Source organism: Aphelocoma coerulescens, chromosome 3, assembly GCF_041296385.1.
Source record: "Aphelocoma coerulescens isolate FSJ_1873_10779 chromosome 3, UR_Acoe_1.0, whole genome shotgun sequence".
In the NCBI taxonomy this organism is placed as follows: Eukaryota; Metazoa; Chordata; class Aves; order Passeriformes; family Corvidae; genus Aphelocoma; species Aphelocoma coerulescens.
The window spans coordinates 17,256,007-17,267,949 of NC_091016.1; positions in this window are offsets into that span (position 1 = coordinate 17,256,007).

Here is an 11,943-nt window from a genome sequence, read left to right on the forward strand (position 1 = left end):
CTGCTGTTTGTTAGTTAGCATTCCAATGGGGCCACCTATTACCATGTTTGGGGGACAATGGACCCAGAAGATCCTGTGTAGTCTACAGTTTTCTGCCTCAATGTATTCTGTGCTCACAAAAGGCCTGAGCAAAGCAACAAAGAGAATGTGCCCAAATCCCAAAGCTTTGCTCCTTTGCAATCTCAGACAGATCTGGCTCAGAGGTGTCTTCAATCACAATTCCATAGGTAAGAAGAGGACGTGTATTTCACTGGCAAAAGAGGCACTGCTTTGGAAAAGGCATCTGTATGTATATTTACCCAGGACAGCAGTCCAACAGCGTTGTTTGCGACTTGTTTGCAGAAGGATGAGCGAACTGTGAGGTTATTGAACAGGTGACAAGGGTTCCTCAAATCTGTACTGCAGCCTGGGTGCCATTCAGCCCAGAGTTATGGGATAATGGCGTAGTACGTCCCACACACATTCTGCCTCCAAGAAAAGCTTGGCTTGGCTTAATCGAGTGAAATAAATAGAAGAGCAATGAAATGGACATTTAAACTCGGCACTTTAGAGTGATTCTCCTGCTTTCCAATGTCAGCCCTGTACCTCATGCTCCCAAGGCTTGTTATGAACGAGTGTTTGAGATTGCTTAAAAATTCACTGTCAAGGTTATCAGTAAAACCAGATTGAATATGTCCTAGGTTACAGTGTATGATGCAACCAACAGTATGTATTCTATTGTCACCTTCACAAGCTGTTAAAAGAGATGGGGCTGTGTTTGTTATCTCCTACCATGACTCATCCTTGCTAAATCCCTCTGGAGGCTATCTCTGTTTAATGGGCAAGCAATGACCCTCTGCATGACTCATAGAATTACATCAGCCCCTTGGGAGATGCTCCACCCAGGGGGGGGAGCCAAGCATTCCCACCTGGATATAATCAGGTAGGATTGAAGCACAAGCAGCTCTTCCCTCCTGGGTTCCCAGAGGATAAGAGTTACTACTGGACCTTCAGCCGAAGACCAGAGCCTTCAACAGGATCACTGCTTCAATAGGACCACTTCATCTGGGCTGCTACCACCACCCTGATTAACAGGGTGTCAGGTTGTATCCTGACTCTGTCAGTGTTCTTGTACTATTGCAATTATTTTCATTTTCCTATTAAATTACAGTTCTGTCTTGTGATTTCTCACTGGTTTGCTTTCAAACTAGTGCAGAATATTAAGTAACAGCTCAACAAAATTTGTTGGCAACATTCACACTATTACTTACTAGTCCTTTAAGGCACAACAAGGGAAAAAAGCAACAAACAAAATGCAGTCAATCAAACCAGACATAAACTGAGAACTCTGTGTGTGTGTGTTTGTGTGTGTGTGTGTTTAGACGGGTTTGACAAAGGGAGAGAAAGGACAAGGATGAAAAGGAATGTGGCCTAAAAGCTTAACAGCACTCAAGCTTAACAGTAGTTAAACTGGAGCCGTGAGGAGTGGGGGGATTGGCCCAGGATCCATTGTTGATCGACGATCCTGTGAGTACAGGAAACTTGAGCTCGCTGGCTCTGAGAGGCCCCACTGGAGGTTGCCAGTGGCAGCTGCTGTGGTCCAGGAGAGCTTCGAGGGCTTCCTTTTGGGCCGCTGTTGATGGGCCACAAGACAGTGGGCTTCAGTCATAAAATGCTTCCTCATGGCCGCACTTTGGGTCCGCACCCTGTCTTTGGAAGTGCGAGAAGAAGGATGTTATGGCATTCAGGCAAGAAAAGTAGTTTCCAAGACTGTTCATAGAAAACCCCAGGATCTGGTTAGACAGCACAAGTTCCTGGGAGCACTCAGTGTTTTGGGCAAGCTCAAGAGGAGCTTAGTCCAGGGGCTGTTCATCAAGGCTGAGGCCTAACAAGCATTTCTGAGATCACAGTGTGGCCTGACAAGGCCAGGGAAGATTCACCACCCCAGTGTGAAGCATGAAGTTTTGATGTAGAGTAAAAAGCCATGGCCCAGTGGAACCCCGGGGCAGTTTCCTCAGGCCTGTGGGAGAATCCTACTGCAGATCCTTGTGCCACTGATTCCATCTCTCCCCACTTTTCTAAGTTCTTGGTGGCAAGGTCACTTAGGTTAGACACACAGCTCACAAGAAGTGCTCCTGTATTTCTCTATACAATGAATTAAAGTGCGATTACACATCCCAAATCTGCGTTTTCTTTCTGGCAATCTGACTGATTGGAGGAATTTCTGGAACAACAAACTTGCTTCCTCAAATATTTACTGTGCATGGTAATGAGCACAGAGAAAAGATTTAATGTTAAAAGCTTTGCCCAGGCAATGCTCCTTTGACAAGTTCCCTCCTTAGTTCTCCTTGGGAAGATCTGAAAGGTTCAATGACCCCAGCAAAAGCTCCTGCAGTGGCTGCCCGCCAGCAGAGCAGGGCTGTCAGCTGTGAACCAAGTGTTGCCACAGGCAGCAGCTTAGCCAGGGCAGCAAATCAGGAGCTAGGAAGGAGCTGATCTGAAGGCCAAACCTCCTTAGCTCCTTCCAAGAGCACTGCAACAATTCCTCATTCCAAGGAGGTGCAGTGCTGGACACCAGAGCTCTGTGTGAGGACTGGACACAAGTTTGCTCCCACGGAGTGCCGTGATGGTTTCTGCAGGAGCTGTGGGCTCCTGTGCCTGCTGGACACCATGAGGAGAGAAGGAGCCGAGTACACTGACACACCTTTGCCTTGAGCATAGCCCGGCCTTGACCAAACACACTGAAAGGTTTCCCTGAGGAGATTTACAGCCAGACGGACAATCTCACAAAGTCAGACCCGAAACCAGTCAGAATTTACCCGTGAGAATATTACAGTGAAATTTTGCAGCTTTAGTGAAACCCACAGAGAAGGCCAAGAAGATAATCAATGAGAGAAGATGTTCTGGACACAAGGGGAGGATGTTCTTGTTATGGGACATTAAGAGTGTACAAGGACGAACTTGTGGATAATATGTAGCAACTCTAGCTTTGCTTGTATAGCTAATTGTTTTACTGCCTGAATGGTCATTGTTTGTTAGACAGCCTTGTTGTTTGCTAAGCACCCAATCTTAGTTAGGCCACAGCATTTGTGAGGAGGTTTAAGAATAGCAATAGAGAAAATAAAAAATCTTTCTACCTCTCTCGACTATGGATTACGACTAGTGTGTGCTTTTATGTCCACCTCAACAACAGCCACATATGGTGACCCCAAGACGTGATCCGAAGAGCCTGCCTGGAGAGCAGGAAGCCTCCACGGAGAACAGGGGAGGCGGATTCAATGGGAAGGAGAGTAGCAAGGAGAGCTACCAAGATTCAGATCGGACTGCAACCTTTTAAAGGTGAGCCTGTTGATGACAGAATGGGAGCAACTACATCCCAAGAGGACAATTCAATAGTTAATATACAGACATCGATGTTAAAATGACGTGGCATAAATTATGATGAGCTGATATTGCAAAGACTGTTACTTTGGAGCAAAATCAAGGAATTGAGACCACATGTGTCAATGCTTTTAGTATACGGACATGGGAAGCAGTAGTATGGAATATTTTGGATCTTGCTTCTCAGGGGGATTATACTGTTAAAGAATTTATGATGACAAGGAGGTTAGTTTTAGACACTTTGAAAGAACTGAAAAAAGAGCAAGACGCTGCAGCAGCTGGCCCGGCAGAGAGAACAGACACAGATAGTGCTGGTGAGACTGGTAACATTGCAGTGGGAGGGGGTGGCAGGGCACAGGCTGGCAAAGACAGACCTGTATTGTTTCCAATACCCAAGTGCAGAGGGCTTTGCCTCCTCCCTTTGCACATTCTGCTTCTCGCTCCGCTTCTCCCCCCCGTCCCTACAAAACCCTTTGATCTATCTTTACCACCCGCCGGAAGGGGAGACATTGATGGAAAAGGTGAAAAAGGAGGGTGTGCCATCAGCACCCCCACTGCCCACTGCTGCATCCCCGCTGTTTGCTGCTACTAATCCTTTTATACAAGGAACAAAAGAATCCGTGCCAGAAAATCCAAATGATATCTTGCTTTATAGAGATACTTTAACTCTGCCACCCGTATCTGTAGCTCGGGGTATGCGAGATTCTGCCGCTGTTTGGAGAGTTATCAGACTCCAAGTGTTATCTGATAGAGATTTTGAAGCAGCAGTAAAGATCATTCGGCAGTCACCAGAGTCAAAAGAGCCACAAGACTCTGTAATTTCTGCTTTCCCGGTTATCAGAGGCAGGGGTCAAGCGCCCGATCAGCATGTTCCATTTAACTGGCAGGTATTATCTGAGCAACGCCAGCTTGCTACTAACTACGGTTTGGGATCCCCTGCTGTGACAAAAATGCTGAAATTCATAACAAGGGAAGAGTTAACTCCCTTTGATTTAAAGCAGATTGCTAGATTGGTTTGCACGCCAGTTCAGTATATGGTGTTTGAGACTGAGCAGAGGGCTTCTTGTGAAGAGACTGCTCTAAATAATATGCGATTGCCAATGGCTGATCCTCGGTTTGGCGCAGGTTTGCCTCAATTAATGGGGTTGCACCCTGTGGAGGAGCCTCAGCTGCAGGCTCGCCTGCACCCTTTGATCCTAGCGCAATCCCGTGATCATGCTTTGCAAGCTTTGTTTAAAGTAGCAAGTATGTCAGCTCCTGGGAAAAGCTACACAGCTATTAAACAGAGCCCCAATGAGACTTTTATAGCCTTTTTAGACCGCCTTCAGGATGCGATAGAAAAACAAATTGTAGATGCAGATGTAAAAGAAGCTTTAATTTTGCAAATGGCGCAAGACAATGCAAATGAGGAATGCAGGAAAGCTATTGATTTGCTGCCTATGAAAAAGTCCTCATTGAATGATACGATTAATGCACATGCAAAACTTGGGACTACACCACATCAAATGGCTATGCTAACCGAGTCTGTTACTACGGCTGTCACAGCAGCTATTAAATGACACATAACTGTTATAGCTGTGGACAGCCGGGCCATTTTAAATCTCAGTGTCCACACAGAACTCCATCCTCCAGAGCAACTGCAACTAACAACAACAAAGTAGCTCCGGGAGCAGTTCTGTGTAACCGATGTGGTAAACCAGGACATTATGTGAAACAACGTAAATCTCATTTCCAAGCCAATGGGCAGCCTCTCAAAAATCAGGGAAACTGCCAACGGAACGCAAGGGGACAGCGCGTGCAGACAAAAATGCTTCGCCAGGAACTGCTGCGCCCGGCACAGGTTTATGTGACAGGCCTGCCAGCGGAACAAAAGGCTCAGCAGGGATGGATGTTTGCACCACCAGCACGATGATTATAGACTCTCCTGAAGTTCAAAAAGTGCCTTTGGATGCACATGGACCTATAGGGCAAAACTTAAGTGCTTTGCTAATAGGAAGATCCAGTGCTACTTTGCAAGGGATTTTTGTGTATCCGGGAGTAACTGATGCAGACTTTACAGGACAAATATGTGCAATGGTTTCTACACCCACTCCTTCTGCAGTCAGACCTGCTCATACTCATATTGCTCAACTTGTACCTTTCAAGTCTTGTGTTCCCAGGACCGGACTTACAGAGAGAGGAGACCAAGGCTTCGGTTCTACTGGCGCGCCTCAGGTTTTCTGGACTCAACAACTTTCCGAGCAGAGACCGCAACTGATTTGTGAGCTAACACTGAAAGGGGCACAGCCACAGACTGTTAAGATCAAGATACAGGAGCAGATGCCACAGTGATCTCATTTCACGACTGGCCAAACTCATGTCCTGTCACTGCAGTGGGAAATTCAATTGCAGGTCTTGGGGGAATGACACAAAGTTATTTAAGTACACATTTTGTGCTTATAAAAACTCCAGACAACCAGGTTGCTACAGTTCACCATGTATGGGGACGTGATGTTTTGGCCACTTGGGGAGTTAAAACTGGACAAGTTTTTAATAGGGGTCATTGTGCAGGGCGGTTGCCACCCAGTAACACCTCTACGATGGTTAACTGACCGATCTCTGTGCAGGCACAATGGCCTTTAACACAACAGAAACTTGTCGTCCTGAACGATTTAGTTGATGAGCAGTTATCGCAAGGGTACACAGAGCCATCTGTCAGCCCTTGGAATACTTCTGTATTTGTGTGTAGATACAAAAATGCTGCTAGCAAGGATTTTCTTGCTATTTTCTAAGTCCGTGAGAGACTTTTCTCTCTCACAGAAGAGGTAGCAGGGAATGTAAACACCCAAGACACCTGCAACCTTGAAAAGTCTTGTTTGTGGTATAGTAGAAAAATATTTTGACAATGGATGTTTTAGGATTTTAGCCAATCACCCCAAGGGGTGGCTGATCCTTTGTCCAATTAGACTATGAAGAAAAAAGTCTATAAAAGAGTTTGTAAAATAATTAAATAAATCAATCTTGCTGCGCAGTTCCTGCCTGCTGGATCTTCTCTCCTCCTCCTCCCTATGGCTGCGGGACACAGTGATATACCCTAGGGCCCAGGCCTGCGGTAATATTTGTGATTCAAAAGAAATCAGGCAAACGGAGATTGGTGCACGATCCAAGATGCATTAATGCAGTCATGGAAAGTACGGGTGCACTGCAACCAGGCGTGCCATCTCCTACTATGACTCCTGCAACAGGGGACATTTTAGTTGTTGAAAGATTGCTTCTTTACAATTCCCTTACATCCTGATGATAGACCAAAATTTGCATTTTCAGTACCAGCTGTTAACAATGCTGAACCTGTAAAACAATATCAATGGAAAGTTTTACCACAAGGTATGAAAAACAGTCCAACTATCTGTCAAATGTATGTGGCCCAAGCTCGATCGCCTATCAGAGAACAATTCCCTAACAGTTATTGCTATCACTATATGGATGACATATTGATAACATCTCCTTGCAAACAGGATTTGCAATACATACAGCCAGAGCTTTTAAAGGCTCTGCACAAATATGGATTACAGATTGCACCTGAAAAAATCCAAACAGAAGCACCCTGGAAATATTTGGGATTAAAAATATTTGAACGTACCATATGCCCTCAAACTGTTCAATTTGACACTACAGTGCACACTCTAAATGACGCACAGAAATTGTTAGGAACCATTAATTGGCTGCGTCCCTATTTAGAACTCACTACTGCACAACTTTCTCCTCTGTTTAATATATTAGCAGGAGATTCAAATTTAAACTCACCAAGACAGATTACCCCTGAAGCTCAACAAGCCTTAGATAAGGTGCAACAAACTATTTCCAATTGCCATGTGTACCACCATGTGGACTCTGGCATTGATATCATTGTTTTTGTTGTAACTCCAGAATTTCATCCGACTATTTATTGCACAGTGTATTATTGTACCTATTGCACAGGTATTATTGCACAGTGGTCTGATCATTGGTCCCCTGACCCATTGCATATTCTCGAATGGATGTTTTTACCTCACAAACCTAAAAAACAGTCACTACAATTTTTGAATTGATTGCTCAGTTAATTATTAAGTGTAGACACTGATGCCTGCAAATTGCTGCCAAAGATCCTGCTATTCCTATTCAGCAAGATTATTTTGAGTGGTCCTTGGCCAATAGTTCTGCACTGCAGAACCCACTGCAGAGCTACACAGGACAAATGGATTACCCTTTTCCTAGTCATAGATTATTACAATCACTGAATACCACCCCATTATCAGCAAAACCTAAATTAAGTCGTACTCCTGTAGATGAACCTACAGTATTTACAGACGGGTCAGGAAAAACAAAAACAGCAATTGTCACCTGGAAAAATGAAGACAGATGGACGGATGGCAGACTTTGCAGGGTCAGGGTACTGGATCCGCACAATTGGTTGAATTAAAAGCAGTAACTAAGGCCTTTCATCATTTCAGTGAGCCTTTTAACCTAATTGTTGACTCAGCTTATGTTGCAGATGTTGTACAACGAGTAGATTGTTCCCTTTTAAAAGAAGTTAATAATGCTGATTTGTTTCTTTTGCTAAAGGCTTTATGGACAGCTGTTTTGGAACGCATGTATCCTTTTTATGTTTTGCATATTAGAAGCCATATAAACCTACCAGGATTTCTTGCAGAAGGTAATGCCTGTGCTGATGCATTAGCTGATTCTGTTTGGGCAGTTCCTCAGCCAGATGAACTAGCCCAGGCTAAAATATCTCATACCTTTTTTCATCAAAATGCATGCACATTGTGTAAACAGTTTTCACTAACGCCTACAGAAGCTCATGCTATTGTTAGTGCTTGCCCAGATTATCATAACTTTAGTGGACCTTTACCCTTAGGAGTAAATCCCCGTGGTCTTTTGGCCCTACAGCTTTGGCAGACTGATGTTACACACATTTCAGAATTTGGTCATCTTAAATATGTACATGTATCTATTGACACCTTTCCTCTGTTATATGGGCTTCTGCTCATGTTGGAGAAAAGGCCCGTGATGCAATTTTGCACCGGCAGCAAGCCTTTGCTGCTTCAGGCATACCTGCCTGTGTGAAAACTGACAATGGGCCAGCCTACGCCTCTCAGAAAGTTAGGAATTTTTTATGTTTGTGGGGTATCTCTCACAAATATGGTATTCCTCATTCTCCCACTGGTCAGGCTGTCGTGGAATGTGCTCATCACACACTTAAAACTGTTTTAGAAAAAACAAAAAGGGAGAATCCAAGGGGAAACCCCACTTTTGAAAGCTGTATATACCATAAATCACTTGACCAAACCGGATCATTCAAACAATCCCTCAATTTTAAATCATTTTTATTCCTTGCAGTCCACCAGTGAAACACATTTGCCTCAAGCTAAAGTATGGGTAAGGAATTTGCTTACCAGCCAGTGGGAAGGGCCCTGGGACCTTGTCACTTAGGGGCGTGGATACACTTGTGTTTCCACAGATACTGGACCTTGGTGAGTGCCAGAAAGGTGTGTGTGTCCTGATGTGTGGCAGAATATCCCACCACCTGTTAGGCCAGATCCCGAGGATAACAGCAACACAGGCTGATGACCTTGGCAGCGTAGTTTGAGCTACCTCCGACCAGAGAAAGCATCGAGCACCCATGACCAAGGAGGACTCTATTGCACTGTATATCCCTGTGATCAAGGGGTATTGGCTTGCATTGGGACGTACTAGAGTGCAAATGGCAACGAATAACAGAAAAATGCAGGTACCAATATGGTACTTGTCATTTTGCTGAGCTTAGTGCCTGCTATTTCTGCTTGGCCTGTCAGTCAGCCCAAATGTGGGTTACCCTGGCCAATGCGGCAGGGCAAGATACTCCCTGCTTAGCCACTGCTACTCCTGACAGTCCTTTTTCTACCTGCCTTGTTGGCTTGCCATTAGATGACTGACCAAAGCCTAGGACAGTTAGCAAGCTTTTACAATCACGCAATCACGCTGATGCTTGGGATCAATGGGTTTCATACCTTCCCCGTACAACTCTTGAGCCACAAGAAATAGAGCTTTTAGGATCCGTGAAAATGGACCATTGTGTTAAGTTTAATTACTCTGGATCTGTTCAGTCCAAAGTATGGGACCAAACACACTGAAAGGTTTCCTCCTTGGCCCATGTCTCGAAACGTCAGGCCAGCTGTGTGAGGGACAAAATGATGTTTTCGTTCAGGCATTGCAGGTAGCCATGAGAAGGAGTGCTCCTGTCACACAGGCAAAGATGGAACGAGCAGGAGGCCAGGCCTGCTGAGTGTGGGCGGGAGGAAAAGGGGAGTGAACCCACGCTTGTTACCGGCAGAGAAAGGGGAGGGGAAAGGAGCTGTTGCTTGGAGCCTGGTGGGCAGTGGGAAAGAATGTAAGTTCCTGAGCAGCCAGCACGTGGGAAAGGGGACAGGCAGCCCCACGGGCCGGGCAAAGGCATAAAGGTTTGTGCATTTGAGGGGGAGCTGTGCCTCATCAGGGAGATGCACGCAACTCAGCTGACTTGTTTATACTCATAAAGAGTTTTGCTTAGATGACTTTCTCCTCTTTCAGCCTTATGGGTGAGTGAATATTTCTCACAGCTGTTTGACAGCTCAGGTTGGTTTGTTGTCAGAGAATTTCCCTCAGAAATAGGAGGGTTATCTTCCTCTGTGCCTTCCTCTCAGCAGCCTTGGGGCTGTTGCTGTGTGAAGCCATCATAGGGGACTACTAAAATATGATCGCTGGCCAGCATTTTTCTCCTAGGAGAGCCCTGCATACTGTTCCACACATCTTTCCTAAAGGCCCAAACTAACTCCAGACTGCCTACAGCAGGTTTCCACAAAGGGCTGCAGAAATCCAGGACAGCTCCAAGTGAGTGTGGGAAGGGTTTTGTCCTGGTCCTGACAGAATTCTTAGTGATCTGAAGCAATTTCATTCAGATGTAGCATATGATCTATTCTATGGATATGTTTCAGGATGAGTTACAAGCTTTGGGAGCATGAGGTACAAGGCTGACAGGCAAAAGCAGGAGCATGTCCTCCAAAGTGATCAAATTAATTGTCTATTTTACTATTCTTGTATTTATTCCACATTAATTGCCAAGCCAAGCTTTTCCTGGAAATAGAACATGTGTGGGATCAACTGTGGTCCCTCACAGGGTCACCAGGGCTGGCAGTGACAAAGCAGGCAATCTGCTTCATTGGGAACCACTACAGAGCTATATCCCAGTGTGGGTTTCAGTAGCAGGGTATTATTAAGAGCTCCTTTCCTGCATGAGATACAAAAAGGAGGTCCCAAATGATCTTCATGCAAGCATGCAGTAAAGAACTGATCCTGCTGTCCTAATGAAGCTAATGCCTATAATGTGGAGCCTCCCAGGAGGCTGCTCTGCAGAGGTTCGGATGCGCCGGTGTCCCTTCATGCCAACAGCAAAGCTATTCATTTGGGAAGTCAAATGGGGACCAGGCAAACTCCAAACATCCCTTTGGCCCTGAATTCCAGCAAAGCTGTAGTCCAGCACTTCCTCTTCAGACAAGCAGCACAGAGCCAAGGGCTCCTGGGACTTTTGGGAAATGCCGATGCACATTCAGGCCTGTTGGGGGACTGGTGCGTAAGGACTGCACCTGCACAGCTTCTGGTGGATGTCAGCTGGAGGTTTCCACAGACAACAACAGCTGTCAAGGCACTCAGCGTTCTCTTGACTTGCAGAGGCAGAGACACAGTTGAGGAGAGTCCATGCCAGGGCTCAGCCTTACCTAAGTGAGCCATGGATGCTTCCAGCGCTTTCACAGCTGCGGCATAAACCCCGGGGTCCTTTGAGTTTAGGTTGTTTGTTATTCCTTCAACCAAACAGATGATCACCGGGTTTAAGGCATCTTTCAGGACGCCTATGATTTCAGCCAGCATGTCCAGCACCTTCTGCTTCACTTTCTTGTGCGTATCACCAAGTCTCGGGACAAAATCAATGTTGATGTGGACTCAGACGCTGTCCAGAGCTTGGTGCCCTTCATGAAGCCTTTGCCTTCTTTCTCTGGGTTGTTGATGCAGACTCCGAAGAAGCTGTAGAGAGTGCACAGAGCCTGTTGCACTCCATGAACCACTTGACTTCTTCCTCTGAGTTCCTGATAGGGAATCAGAAGTTATAGATCAGGTAAAAGGGAAGAAGTGAACAAGGTGAACTCATACCTTTACAATCAACCCATCTAATGGTTGAGGCATTCACCAGCAGAGAGCAGCAAGTCCAGGCGCCTGTGGCCGGGAGTGATCTGCTGCCTCCCAAAATTGCGAATGGCACAGGATTTCTCCCGGACCAAAGCTGCCAGCAACTAGGACTCTGGCTGCCCTTGGAGTGCCAGACACCACATCCAAACTGACATCAACAAACTCGGGAGCTGAGTTTGGTTTCCCATAGAAAAGGGCCAGCACTTGCCTCCAGGTGCCTTTGGCCGGTCCAGGTGCCTGCAGCTGGGAATGGGCTGCCACCTCCTAAATATATGAATGGCGCAGGATTTCTCCCAGACCAAAGCTGCCAGCAACTAGGACTCTGGCTGCCCTTGGAGTGCCGGATGCCACCTCCAAACTGACATC